Consider the following 12,643-nt stretch of genomic DNA (forward strand, 5'->3'; position numbering starts at 1 on the left):
GGCAGAGGGGCAGGGGCCTTTCAGGCAGGCCATTATGTATGATTATAATAACAAAAACAATGAAAATCAAGTTAAAGAAACAGATCCAGGAAGCAGTCAGAACTGGCTCTTCCCTGCAACCATTACAGTACTTTTGTTTTTGAAGACAAGTTCTTGTGCCTGATGCACAGAAAGGAGAGAGAGGTTTAGATCAGGAAAAGGTTTATTGCCAGGACAAGCAAGGAGAATGTGTGCTCATGCTGAAAATCCTGAACTCCTTGACGGCTTTAAGTAGGAAGTTTTTAAAGGCAAAATTTAGGGTGAGGGCTGCAGGGTGTGACTTTCTTTTGATTGACTGGTGGAAAAGTACCAGGGCGGTGCTCCAGGAATCTTGTGCTCAGCTTGAAGTTACCATCCTGAGTGGGGGCCTTAGTTCCTGCAGAAGAATTCAAAGTTATTATTATACATATTTCTTCAAGAGGAGCCAGGACCCAGCCCCAAGGCTGCACTATTACTTCTTAACTGCTCCTCCCTTGTTCTGCATTCCCTGCTTTCCCTGGCTAGTAAAGGTTTGAATCGGCCCTTTGGAATTCAGGGAAGGTCCTGAAGGCTGAATGAAGCTTGCTGTTGTTTAGTTGCTGAGTCCTGTCTGATTCTTTTGTGACCCCATGAACTGTAGCCTGCCAGGCTTCTCTATCCATGGGATTTCTCAGATAAGAACACTGGAATGGGTTGACATTTCCTTCTCTAGGAAATCTTCCCAACCCAGGGATCAAACCCACATCACCTACATTTCTGGCAGATTCTTTACCACTAAGCCACCAGGGTAGCCCTGAATGAAGCTTATTGTCTACAAACAAAAGATGGGGGACATAGGAAGGGTTCATACCCATGAGACCCACAGGGTTCTGTTTGATTTCACTTTCCCATCCAACAATCAAAAATATTCCTCCTTGGTTTCTTCTAGCACTTGGTTGAATTTGCTGATTAACGTTGGTAAATTTTTTTTTAATAGTTTTTGTTGGGATTGTTTTGCATTACATTTCTAACAGGATGTTCCTTGTTAAGACATTTTCCTATGTGAAAAAAATGTTACCAAACTGAACTTGCATTTGTTCTCCTGCCATATAGTAAAGCCAATCTACTGACACCAGGGTGAGATGAAGGAAAGACAGTGTTTATTTGCAGAGAACTAAGCAAAGAGAATCCACTCCAATAATTCCTCCCTAGAATATCTCACGGACAGGGGTGCATGGGGGGCTATGGTCCATAGGGTCGTAAAGAGTTGGACATGACTGAAGCGACTTAGCTCAGCACAGCACAGCACAAGTGAAGAGAATGGGTACCATTGCTTAAAAGACCCAAACTTCCTGATGGCTTTCAGGAATGGGTTTTTAAAGGCAATATTAGGTGATGAAGGTCACAGGATTCATGCATGATCACGTTGTCATTCTTCTGGTTAGTTGATGGTACAGTAGCAGGGTGATAATTTAAGGAATCTCAATTCTCAATCTTCTGATTCCAATCAGTCTGGGGTCTGTGTGCTTGTGGTTTCTAGACAAGGGATTCTAGTTTCTGTAAAACAACTCAAGGATATGCATCAGATTGTTATCTATCCCTCCAGCAGGAACTAGCAGTCCTGTGACTATTGTTCTTAGTACTTTTCTTGTTTGACTGCTTTTCCTTTGTTTCTTCATTTTCTCACTTCTATAATCATTAGCTGTTTGAGTCTGCTCTTTGGAAATTGGTGGAAAGATAGGGTACTAAAGCTTCTTCTACAAATAAGAAGCTGGAACAAGAAGGGGCTTGTACCCAGAAGGGCCCTCAGGGTCCTGCTTAGTTTCAGGATGAGTGATTGTTGTTGTAGGAACTGTATCTGTCCACCTAATGGAACTCTCCTACTACTTCCACTAGATTTACATTGATCATTTTGAATTTTGTTAAGACAAGCGTTATTCCATTATTCAACTTTCTAGTTTTTTCTCCTTATTACATTGGCCAGGAACCTCAATCATGGTACATCTTTTTTTTTATTTGAAAATTCAGTGTTGTGAATTTAAGTAGGCAATTTTATTTTTATAAAATCTTCAAAGTAAAATTTGTAGTTTGAACTCTGAAGTAGTAACTGCAGACAGCAAAATAGAAAAAAGAATACAACACTAATGAAATTACACATTCAAATATAGAACATCATGAAATTTCTACTTTGTGATTAAAGGATTCCAACTGTGCCCTTCCCCCGACCATGTGCAACATTCTAAATTCTGGGGGGAAAAAAAAATCTAAAGTATCCTCAGGGTAAAAATATTTTTATAAGATACAAAAATCAGTCAATACAGTGAGATATAAGGCATTTATCTTGCATGAAACTACATAGCTATACAAAAGCAGCTGAATATCATGTTTCCATAATTGCCAATCTTAGATAGAACATAGTAGAATATGTTTCTACTTCAGCGCTGTGTAATCTACCCGATTGTTTTCTGTGAAGATGAAACTCAATTCATATCATGTTCCCAGGACCCTATGAACAAATCCCTTTTATGCGTAGAAACGGCATTGGTAATTCTTGAGTGGCAATATCACTATTTGTTATCACAAATTTCTTCCTTTTTAAAAAAATTATTATTATTTATTTATTTTGGGCTGCACTGGGTCTTTGTGGCTGTGCAGGCTTTTCTAGTTGCAGCAAGCAGTTGCTACCCCTTATTGTGGTGTGCAGGCTTATTACGGTGGCATCTCTTCTTGTGGAGCATGGGCTCTAGGTGCTGGGGTTTTAGTAGTTGTATGCTCAAGCTTAGCAATTGTGATACATGGGCTTAGTTGCTCTGAGGCATGTGGAGTCTTCCCAGGCCAGGGATCAAACCTGTGTCCTATGGATTGGCAGGCAGGTTCTCAACCACTGGACAACCAGGGAAGCCCCATTTCTTTTTTTTTCTTTTTTTTGGCTGCATGACGAAGCAAGTGGAACTTCCTGACCAGGGATCAAGCCTGCACTGCCTGCAGTGGAAATACGGAATCTTAACCACTGGACCACCAGTGAAAACTGCAATCACAGATTTCTCATTTTAGTCAATAACTTCTCACCCGACCCCATACCGGAATGTTATTTTTTAAAAAGAAAAAAATTATTTATTTTTAATTGAAGGATAATTGCTTTACAGTATTGTGTTGGCTTCTACCAAACATCAACATGAATCAGCCGTGGTATACATACGTCCCCTCCCTCCCCATCCCACCCCTCTAGGTTGTTACAGAGCCCTGGTTGGATTTCTTTCGTTCTTCTTTACCATGCTAGCTCTCTTGGTCCTATAGCTCTCAACTTACTCATCACTTTATCAAGGCAACTAATTCTTCCTGATGCCTAGGCCGGGTCACATCTCCCTTGGGGCACCTGAAGCTCTCTCTACATTCCAGTTTCTGATGCTAAAGGAAAATCAAAATGGAGTCAGTGTTGCTAAGAGAGCACTATAAAATGGAAATAGGAGGTCATTGACATGGTGGGACTTATGCATGTCTCAGTCCAGATGGAGTCTGAACTTTTAACCACTTATTATCTTAATATGGGGCTTCCCTGGTGGCTCAAAGGTTAAAGTGTCTGCCTGCAATGCGGGAGACCTGGGTTCGATCCCTGGGTCAGGAAGATCCCCTGGAGAAGGAAATGGCAACCCACTCCAGTATTCTTGCCTGGAGAATCCCATGGACGGAGGAGCCTGGCGGGCTACAGTCCACAGGGTGGAAAAGAGTCAGACACGACTGAGCGACTTCACTTTCACTTCACTCACTTATCTTAATATAAGCATCCAGATCAACTGTGTTGTAGAAATGTAGTGTTCTAGAAACCCAAGATATTTATGGAACCCTTACCCTAAATAACTAGTGACATCCTATGTCTTAAAAACAAATACTTCCCATAATAGCCCAGACATATAAGCAAACTAAATGTCCAACAACAGATGAATGGATAAAGAATAGTGGTATATATACACAATGGAATACTATTCAGCCATAAAAAGAATGAAGTAATGCCATTTACAGTGACATGGATAGACCTAGAGATTACCATAGTAAATGAAGTAAATCAGAAACACAAAAACCACATGATATCACTTACATGTGAAATCTAAAAAAAAAAAATGGTATGAATGAACTTATTTATGAAACAGAAATAGACTCACAGACATAGAAAACAAACTTATGGTTACCCAGGGGGAAAGGTGAGCAAGAGAGATAAATTAGGGGTTTGGAATTAGCAGTTGCAAAATACTATATATAAAATAAACAACAAGGTTCTACTATATAGAACAGGGGCTATATTCAGTATCCTGTAATAAGCCATAACGGAAAAGGAAAAAAAAAGAAAGAGAAAATTGACAAATGTCTCCCTTTTGCATCAGATCCAATTGTCAATCTTTTAAAATTTTATTTATTTATTTTTGGCTGCACTGGGTCTTCTTGCTGTATGTGGGCTTTCTCTAGTTGCAGAGAATGGAGGCTACTCTAATTACAGTGCATAGTCTTCTTGCAGTGGCAGTCTCTCATGGAGCAGAGGCTCTAGGTCATGTGGGCTTTAGTAGCTGTGGTGTTGGGGTTCAGTAGTTGTGGATCATGGGTTCTAGAGCATAGGCTCAGAAGCTGTGGCTCATGGGTTTAGTTGCCCTGTGGTACCTGGAATCTTCCTAGATCAGGGATCAAACAAGATTCCCCTACATTGGCAGGTGAATTCTTAACCACTAGATCACCAGGGAAGTCCCAGTTATAAGTCTTGCAAGAGAACTTGCAACAAGAACAAGCTTGTAGCTTTTCTCTCTTCCTCAGACCACTCTTTTGGTTTTACCTGGATCTGTGTCTGCTGAATTGCGATTCCCACAGCTGCAGACAAAACTCTGTCTTTTCAATCTCGATACTGATTATCGTTTTGACACCGATCATAACTCTATTTGGCCCTTCTACTGGGATAGGAGCTTGTCTGGGCACATGTGTTCCCGGCTCCTTAGTCCTGTATTCATCCAGATTTGTGGAAGGAATGATGGATAGTTTTCATTCTTGAGCTTTTAAGAATTTTTTTTTAACAACATCCTGTTCTGCTCATTTATTAATATGTAATATGTCAATCAGCTTATTTACTCTCTCTGTAGGATGCTTTTTCTTTCCTACATCTAAAGTGCTTATAATTTTGTCAGCAAAGTTAGACCTCGAAGATGTAAAATAATGGAGACTCATACCCTCCAGTAGTGGGGTAAGGCATCACCAAACATCACAACAAAGTCTGTCTCCAGTCTTGAAAGTGAAAGTGAAAGTCACTCAATGTCTCACTCTTTGTGATCCAGGTCATTCTGCAGGCCAGAATACTAGAGTGGGTAGCCTTTCCCTTCTCCAGGGAATCTTCCCAACCCAGAGATCAAACCCAGGTCTCCTACATTGCAGGCAGATTCTTTACCAACTGAGCTATCAGGGAAGCCCCAAATTGGTAGCTTAAAAAAAAAAACATTAACTACAGTCCAGAAAACTTTAAAAAAAGTTATCTTCAGGTTTAATAATTAGTATTTTGTTTGTATAAAATTACAGTGACATTTTTGTCATATCTTAGTAAGTTTTTTCTTCAAAAAGGATAAAATATGAAAATATTTTTCAATGTTAAAAAAAGGATGTTGAAAGATGGTTAATGTAACCACATTCTAAACCTTATTCTAAAATTATTATAGTTAAATGTGTGATTTTTTTTTTCTTTTTTAAATTGACTGGAGTGTAGTTAATTTACAATGTTATGTTAGTTTTAGGTGCATAGCCTAGTGAATCTATTATATATATATATATCCACTCATTGTTTAGATTTTTTTTCACATATAGGCCATTCCAGGACACTGAGAGGAAGGAGCTCCCTGTGCTATATAGCAGGTTATTTGTTGTCTGTTTTATACTGTAGCATGTACATGTCAATCCCAATCTCCTAATTTACACCTTCCCCCCAGTCCTCTGGTAAATTTGTTTGTATTCTGTATCTGTGACTCTGTTTGGTAAATAAGTTCATTTGTACCCTCTTTTTTAGATTCCATATATAAGTGATAGCATATATTTGTCTTTGTCTGACTTCGTTCACTCAGTTTGGCAATCCCTGTGCATGCTAAGTCGTTTCAGTCACATCCAATTCTTTCTGACTCCATGGGCTGTAGCCCGCCGGGCTCCTCTGTTCATGGAATTCTCTAGACAAGAATACTGGACTGTGTTGCCATTTCCTTCTCCAGGGGATCTTCCCAACCTGCATCTCTTAAGTCTCCTCTTTACCATTAGCGCCACCTGAGAAGCATGTCTCTGCAAATGGCATTATTTTCTTCTTTTTTATGGTAGGAGGAGAAGGGGATGACAGAGGATGAGATGGTTGGATGGCATCACCTACTCAATGGACATGGGTTTGAGTAGACTCCAGGAGTTGGTGATGGACAGGGAGGCCTGGCGTGCTGCGATTCACGGGGTCGCAAAGAGTCAGACACGACTGAGCGACTGAACCGAACTGAACTGAATATGCCATTGTCTATATGTACCATGACTTCTTCATCCATTTCTCTGGGATTTTTGTTTGTTTGATTTTTTTTGGCCATACTTCAAGGCATGTGGGATCTTAGCTCTCCCATCAGGAATAAAAAACGCTCATCCTCTGAAATGGAAGGTGGAGTCTTAATCACTGGACTGCTGGAAAAGTCGCCTACCCATACCTCTGCTGATGGACATATAAGTTGCTTCCATGTCCTGGCTATTGTAAATAGTGTTGCAGTGAACATGGAGTGCATATATTTTTTTAATTTTGGTTCTCTCTGAGTATAAGCCTAGGAGTGGGATTGCTCTGTCATATGGTAGTTGTAAAAAGTGTGATAGTGATTCAGTCCCAGAGTTAAATGTTCCTTGCTGCATTCTAGCCTGTGACTCCAGCTTGTCCTTCACATCACATTCTTTCCTTGTTGCATTGTACTTCTTTTTTATTCCTGTTTCACAACCATTTCTCCCCCTCCCCTTTACTATTATCATTGTGTACTTTGTCTATGATTTTACAGTTGTTGCTTTTGTTTTTTTCTTTGAAGGGACACATCAAATGCTGTTTACTTCCAAATCATAAATCTTTACATGTATTTTTTTCCATTCATCTCGGTGCAATCTCCTAAGTTTTTGATATCACAGATTCTTTTAATAGATTCCATTTTTAGAAAACTTGTCTTTATACACAGGGCCCACTCTTATGTTTTTATTTATTTTTATTTGTTATGTTTTTAATCTTGCATCAGCGGTATTGCAGATGTTATATAAATGATTTGAAACTCGTTTGTTCATTTAACGTTTTGTTTTCAGACTTGATCATGCTGATATGTGTAGTTCAGTGCAAGTTTTTATATTGTGTGATGTTCTTTGTGTGATCAATGTGTTGCTTTTTAAAAATTTTATTTTATTGAAGTATAGTTGATTTATAATGTGGTGTTAGTTTTCGGTGTTCAGCAAAGTATGTATATACATATGTATATATGTATACATATGTGTATGTGTGTATATACACACATATATACATATATACACATACATATATATTCTTTTTCACATTCTTTTCCATTATGGTTTATCGCAGGACATTGAATATGGTTCCCTGTGTTATACAGTAGGACCTTATTGTTTATCCATCCTGTATATAATAGTTTGCTCAGCAAATACATTAGTTTCTAGTTCTCTTTTCCACTGGTAGATATTTAGGCTATTCCCATTTATTTTGCTTCCACAAACATCACCACGTAAGCTCCCTATATGTTCTATGTTGAGCCAAAACTTCCCAACCTTCCCACGTCACATCACCCACCGGACACAGTCCTACTGGTGTGGCAAATTGGAATCAGCACAGGATGAAACTGTTCCTGCAGGACATGCTGATGACAGCAATCCTGACCGCCCCTGCCCCTGCTCAGCCACCAGGGGACACCTCGGAACAGATCTGAACCCCATACATCTGCATTCAACTTGGGGCACATCATGTGCTAGGGTATGGAAGCTCTGCACAGGAGGACAGACTCAAAAGGGAAATTACTGGGTGGGGGAACAGTCGGCTCCAGGAATTACTGAAGTGATTCAAGGGACTTGTAATTCAAGTCACTCTTCAAAGTGGTGTTATCCTCAAGGCCACTTTCAGTTTCAAGACTGTGTCTCTCCTCAGCTCTTGGAAATGTTTCAACTGTTTGATAGTTTTCTAATCTTCATTTTATGTTCTCTTTCTTTCCTTCTCTCCCGTCCTCTTTTCCTCCTCTTCCTTCTCTTCATCCTCTTTCTTCTCTTTCTGTCTCCCTCTCTATTTTTCTCTCTCTCTGTTTCTGCATGTTTCTCTCTCTTTCTGGATTTCCTAATAGTTAGGCAATAAATCTGGATTAATCCTGGTTTAATCATCTATCTCTGACTGTTCTGTCATATTTTCTGTCTCCTCTTTCTCTCTGTAGTCTCTGAAATGTCCTAAACATTATTTCCCATCTATGTTAATTATTTTATATTTTGTGAAGCATAATTTTAATTTCCAGAGGCTTTTGCTGTGGGTATGTTCATGACTCATTTTTCATTGTTCCATTCTCTTGTTCTATGGGCGCAATATTTTCTAAAACGTCTCTGAGGATACTGATCACGCTTAATCAGCGTCGTGTCTGACTCTTTGTGACCCCATTGACTGTAGCCCTCCAGGCTTCTCTGTCAGTGGGATTCTTTAGGCAAGAACACTGGAGTGGGTAGCCATTCCCTCCTCTAGAGGATCTTCCCAACCCGGGGATCAAACCCGTGTCTCCTGCCTCACAGTCGTATTCCTTCCTGCCTGAGCCACCAAGAAAGCTCGAGGATACTGATCAAAGAGGTTTTCTGTTACATTCTGTGTTTTATACTCTCTTGTTCTCTGAATTCCCTCTGCTTCCTCCGAGATAAGTTTCTGTCTCTGCCTTTCTGTCTCTCTTTAGAATTCTGGTTGCTTTCTTTCATGCTGCAAGTTTTCTCTAATCTCCAGTGAGCCCCTAAAAGCTGATGTAAACTCCAGGACTGGAGCAGGGACTGCTGACTTGAACTGTCCTCAGCAGGATTGGGCAGGGAAGCACCTGAGGCTAAGTTAGGGCTCTGCTCCCCAATCCTCGACAGCCGCATTCCAGCAGGAATAGCCTGTACTCTGGGTCTGCACACCAGCTGACCAATTCCTTCCCTGACTGGGCACATTCCTCTGTGCCCAGGGCAGAGAGTCCTGGCAGCTCTGTGCACAGACCAGGGAGGGGCAGAGGAATGCTGACCATCCTGTACATAGATCTTCAGACAGTGCTTGGTTTTCAGCCCCATTCTTCTCTCTTGCCCCTGACTGTCAAGCCCCGGGCCTGTCCCAAATTCTATAAGCAGAGCAGTTTCTTCCACGTTCCCCTGTCCCCACCCCCAGCTGTGGCTCCTCATCTAGTTGTGGTTTCCTCTGGGCTGTGGTTTCCTTTGCTATTTCCTCCATCAACGCTCTTCTGTCTTTATTCAGTGTTCCAGAAATGAGCTGTGAGCTCTCATCTGTGTGCCCCCGTCTGCCAGCGTCACTCATGCCATCAGGCTTTTGCTGTCTGGTGTTTATTTATTTATTTATTTATTTATTATTATTTTTTTTTGGTCTGGTGTTTATTGTTCCATTCAGTTCAGTCACTCAGTCGCATCCAACTCTTTGTAACTCCATGAACCACAGCACGCCAGGCCTCCCTGTCCATCACCAACTCCCAGAGTCCACCCAAACCCATGTCCATCGAGTCAGTGATGCCATCCAACCATCTCATCCTCTGTTGTCCCCTTCTCTTCCTGCCCTCAATCTTTCCCAGCATCAGGGTCTTTTCCAGTGAGTCAGGTCTTTGCCTCAGGTGGCCAAAGTATTGGAGTTTCAGCTTCAGCATCAGTCCTTTCAATGAACACCCAAGACTGATCTCCTTTAGGATGGACTGGTTGGATCTCCTTGCTGTCCAAGGGATTCTCAAGAGTCTTCTCCAACACCACAGTTCAAAAACATCAATTCTTTGGCGTTCAGCTTTCTTTAGAGTCCAATTCTCACATTCATACATAACTACTAGAAAAACCATAGCCTTGACTAGACAGACCTTTGTTGGCAAAGTAATGTATCTGCTTTTTAATATGCTGTCTAGGTTGGTCATAACTTTCCTTCCAAGGAGTAAGCGTCTTTTAATTTCTTCGCTGCTGTCACCATCTGTAGTGATTTTGGAGACCCCCAAAATAAAGTCAGCCACTGTTTCCCCATCTATTTGCCATGAAGTGAGGGGACCAGATGCCTTGATCTTAGTTTTCTGAATGTTGAGCTTTAAGGCAACTTTTTCACTCTCCTCTTTCATCAAGAGGCTCTTTAGTTCTTCTTCACTTTCTGCCATAAGGGTGGTGTCATCTGCATATCTGAGGTTATTGATATTTCTCCTGGTAATCTTGATTCCAGCTTGTGCTTCCTCCAGCCCAGCGTTTCTCATGATGTACTCTGCATGTAAGTTAAATAAGAGGGGTGACAATATGCAGCCTGTACTCCTTTTTCTATTTGGAACCAGTCTGTTGTTCCATGTCCAGTTCTAACTGTTGCTTCCTGACCTGCATACAGATTTTTCAAGAGGCAGGTCAGGTGGTCTGGTATTCCCATCTCTTGAAGAATTTTCCACAGTTTATTGTGATCCATACAGTCAAAGGCTTTGGCATAGTCAATAAAGCAGAAATAGATGTTTTTCTGGAACTCTCTTGCTTTTTCAATGATCCAATGGATGCAGGCAATTTGATCTCTGGTTCCTCTGCCTTTTCTAAAACCAGCTTGAACATCTGGAAGTTCACAGTTCACGTATTGCTGAAGCCTGGCTTGGAGAATTTTGAGCATTATTTTGCTAGCATGTGAGATGAGTGCAATTGTGTGGTAGTTTGAACATTCTTTGGCATTGCCTTTCTTTGGGATTGAAATGAAACCTGACCTTTTGCAGTCTTGTGGCCACTGCTGAGTTTTCCAAATTTGCTGGCATATTGAGTTCAGCACTTTTCAGCATCATCTTTTAGGATTTGAAATAGCTCAAGTGGAATTCCATCACCTCTACTAGCTTTGTTCGTAGTGATGCTTCCTAAGGCCCGCTTGACTTCACATTCCAGGATGTCTGGCTCTAGGTGAGTGATCACACCATCATGATTATGTGGGTTGTGAAGATCTTTTTTGTACAGTTCTTCTGTGTATTCTTGCCACCTCTTCTTATCTTCTGCTTCTGTTATGTCCATACCATTTCTGTCCTTTATTGAGCCCATCTTGGTGTGAAATGTTCCCTTGGTATCTCTGATTTTCTTGAAGAGATCTCTAGTCTTTCCCATTCTGTTGTCTTCCTCTATTTCTTTGCATTGATCACTGAGGAAGGTTTTCTTATCTCTCCTTGCTATTCTTTGGAACTCTGCATTCAAATGGGTATATCTTTCCTTTTCTCCTTTGCTTTTCACTTCTCTTCTTTACACAGCTATTTGTAAAGCCTCCTCAGAAAGCCATTTTGCTTTTTTGCATTTCTCTTTCTTGGGGATGGTCTTGATCCCTGTCTCCTGTACAATGTCACGAACCTCTGTCCATAATTTATCAGGAACTCTATCAGATCTAGTCCCTTAAATCTATTTCTCACTTCTACTGTATAATCATTAGGCATTTGATTTAGTTCATACTTGAATGTTCTAGTGGTTTTCCCTACTTTCTTCAATTTAAGTCTGAATTTGGCAACAAGGAGTTCATGATCTGAGCCACAGTCAGCTCCTTCTCTTGTTTTTGCTGACTGTATAGAGCTCCTCCATCTTTGGCTGCAAAGAATATGATCTGATTTTGGTGTTGACCATCTGGTAATGTCCATGTGTAGAGTCTTCTCTTGTGTTGTTGGAGGAGGGTGTTTGCTATGACCAGTGCATTCTTTTGGCAAAACTCTGTTAGCCTTTGTCCTGCTTCATTCTGTACTCCAAGGCCAAATTTGCCTGTTACTCCATGTGTTTCTTGACTTCCTACTTTTGCATTCCAGTCCCCTATAATGAAAAGGACATCTTTTTTGGGTGTTAGTTCTAGAAGGTCTTGTAGGTTTTCACAGAACCATTCAACTTCAGCTTCTTCAGCATTACTGGTTGGGGCATAGACTTGGATTACCGTGATATTGAATGTTTTGCCTTGGAAATGAACAGAGATCATTCTGTCATTTTTGACATTGCATCCAAGTACTGCCTTTCGGCCTCTTGTTGACTATGACGGCTACTCCATTTCTTCTAAGGGATTCTTTTCCACAGTAGTAGATACAGTCGTCATCTGAGAAAATGCCATTTGTCATCTGACAAAGTGTGGTCCACTGGAGAAGGGGATGGCAAACCACTTCAGTGTTCTTGCCTTAAGAACCCCATGAACAGTGTGAAAAGGCAAAAAGAAGAAAAATGAACTCCCCAGGTCGGTAGGCACCCAATATGCTACTGGAGGTCAGTGGAGAAATAACTCCAGAAAGAATGAAGAGATGGAGCCAAAGCAAAAACACTACCCAGCTGTGGATGTGACTGGTGATGGAAGCAAGGTCCAATGCTGTAAAGAGAAATATTGCATAGGAACCTGGAATATTAGGTCCATGAATCAAGGCAAATTGGAAGTGGTCAAACAGGAGAT

This window comes from Cervus canadensis, chromosome 30 (assembly GCF_019320065.1).
Source record: "Cervus canadensis isolate Bull #8, Minnesota chromosome 30, ASM1932006v1, whole genome shotgun sequence".
NCBI lineage: Eukaryota > Metazoa > Chordata > Mammalia > Artiodactyla > Cervidae > Cervus > Cervus canadensis.